General features: G+C 53.1%; 2 non-coding genes across 2 annotated transcripts; both read right to left on the bottom strand.

Moving 5' to 3' along the window:
• Positions 1–143: 143 nt before the first annotated feature.
• Positions 144–297, bottom strand: LOC145746575 (5.8S ribosomal RNA). The gene has a single exon (XR_014281356.1). It is a non-coding gene; the product is annotated as a 5.8S ribosomal RNA (ribosomal RNA).
• Positions 298–542: 245 nt separating this feature from the next.
• Positions 543–2,352, bottom strand: LOC145747712 (small subunit ribosomal RNA). The gene has a single exon (XR_014282426.1). It is a non-coding gene; the product is annotated as a small subunit ribosomal RNA (ribosomal RNA).
• Positions 2,353–2,500: the final 148 nt, after the last annotated feature.

Raw genomic sequence — 2,500 nt, 5'->3', positions numbered from 1 at the left:
CTCGCCGGCCGCCACGCATCGCTGACGCGAGCCCGAATACCAAAACTTTCCACCTTCAACCGAGCGGCGATTGCCCGTCGCCGGGCATACGCACGCGAGCCGAGCCGTCGCGGAGCCGATCCCGCCGGCCGTTGTCGTTTCTGCGACCCTGAGACGGACGCGGTCCCGGGATGAACCCGAGGCCGCAATACGCGTTCAGATCGTCAATGCTCAATGTGTTCTGCAATTCACATTAAATCACGCAGCTTGCTGCGTCCTTCATCGACTCGCGAGCCGAGTGGTCCACCGCCAAGAGCCATCGTTTGTTTGTTTGCTTTTCGCTCTTCGATTCCTAACCTCGATTCGCCATCCGGCTGAAAAAATCGCGTGACGCCGAGCGGGTCGCGGTCGCAACAAATAGTGCGACAAGCCCGCGCACCGCATGAAGCCTTCGGGCACTCGACGCCGACAAAACAAGTTCCTGATCGCGGGGCGGCGGACGCGCCGAGGCACGTCGCCGTCCCGGTGTTTGCTCTTTCGCTCTTCGATTTTTTTTCTCGCGCTAATGATCCTTCCGCAGGTTCACCTACGGAAACCTTGTTACGACTTTTACTTCCTCTAAGTAATCAAGTTAGATCGTCTTTTCGGGCCAAGACCCAACCGTCGCCAGTCGAGCCCGGGCCCAATCGGAGGACCTCACTAAACCATTCAATCGGTAGTAGCGACGGGCGGTGTGTACAAAGGGCAGGGACGTAATCAACGCGAGCTAATGACTCGCGCTTACTGGGAATTCCTCGTTCAAGCGAAATAATTTCAATTCTCTATCCCTAGCACGACCGGGGTTCATCGGGTTACCCAGACCTTTCGGCCAAGGCGAACACACGTTGATCCGGTCAGTGTAGCGCGCGTGCGGCCCCGAACATCTAAGGGCATCACAGACCTGTTATTGCTCAATCTCGTGTGGCTAAACGCCACTAGTCCCTCTAAGAAGTTAAACGCCGGCCGGGAAGGCCGCGTAACTATTTAGCAAGCCAGAGTCTCGTTCGTTATCGGAATTAACCAGACAAATCGCTCCACCAACTAAGAACGGCCATGCACCACCACCCACAGAATCATGAAAGAGCTCTCAATCTGTCAATCCTCGCTGTGTCCGGGCCGGGTGAGATTTCCCGTGTTGAGTCAAATTAAGCCGCAGGCTCCACTCCTGGTGGTGCCCTTCCGTCAATTCCTTTAAGTTTCAGCTTTGCAACCATACTTCCCCCGGAACCCAAAGACTTTGGTTTCCCGCAAGCTGCCGGAGAGGTCGTCAAAATAACGCCCCCCGATCGCTAGTTGGCATCGTTTATAGTCAGAACTAGGACGGTATCTGATCGTTTTCGAACCTCTGACTTTCGCTCTTGATTAAAGAAAACATTCTTGGCAAATGCTTTCGCAGTCGTTCGTCTTGCGCCGATCCAAGAATTTCACCTCTAACGGCACAGTACGAATGCCCCCGTCCGTCCCTCTTAATCATTACCTCGCGCTCCGAAAACCAACAAAAAAGAACCGAGGTCCTATTTCATTATTCCATGCAACACTATCCAGGCGAAGCGCCTGCTTTGAACACTCTAATTTTTTCAAGGTAAACGTCCCGGCCGCCGCCGACACTCAGTCAAGAGCACCGACGGAAAACCGGAGGTAAAGCCAGAACGAACAGTGCACGCCTTGCGACGGACCGAACGCCTGCGCCCAAAATCCAACTACGAGCTTTTTAACCGCAACAACTTAAATATACACTTTTGGAGCTGGAATTACCGCGGCTGCTGGCACCAGACTTGCCCTCCAATGGATACTCGTTAAAATTTTTACAGTGTACTCATTCCAATTACAGGGCCTCGTTAGAGTCCTGTATCGTTATTTTTCGTCACTACCTCCCCGCGTCGGGAATGGGTAATTTGCGCGCCTGCTGCCTTCCTTGGATGTGGTAGCCGTTTCTCAGGCTCCCTCTCCGGAATCGAACCCTGATTCCCCGTTACCCGTAAGAACCTCGGTAGGCAGATACCGTACCGACGAAAGTTGATAGGGCAGACACTTGAATGATCCGTCGCCGGTGCAAGACCGTGCGATCAGCAAAGTTATCCCGAGTCGCCAACAAGACGAGCCGAAGCCCGGCAGGTTTTTGATATGATAAAGGCGCGCCTCCCGCAAGGTCGGCGCTTTTTGCATGTATTAGCTCTAGAATTACCACAGTTATCCAAGTAAAATTTACGATCAAATGAATCACGACTGATTTAATGAGCCATTCGCAGTTTTACCGTACGCAAGTTCGTACTGAGACATGCATGGCTTAATCTTTGAGACAAGCATATGACTACTGGCAGGATCAACCAGGTAACTATCGGCCGACAAAATACGCGAACGGAGTCTTTCGCTTTCCCCGTCGCGGTATCGCACTGTATTACTCAATCACTATTTTTGCTTAGCTCCTCAAACCCGGCGTAAGCCGCGATCTGGACGCCGTCGACACCGGCCAGACGCCCTT

The sequence above is a fragment of the Corella eumyota genome, chromosome 3, assembly GCF_963082875.1.
Source record: "Corella eumyota chromosome 3, kaCorEumy4.1, whole genome shotgun sequence".
Taxonomy (NCBI): Eukaryota; Metazoa; Chordata; class Ascidiacea; order Phlebobranchia; family Corellidae; genus Corella; species Corella eumyota.
This window is presented reverse-complemented; position numbering and strand designations above follow the sequence as displayed.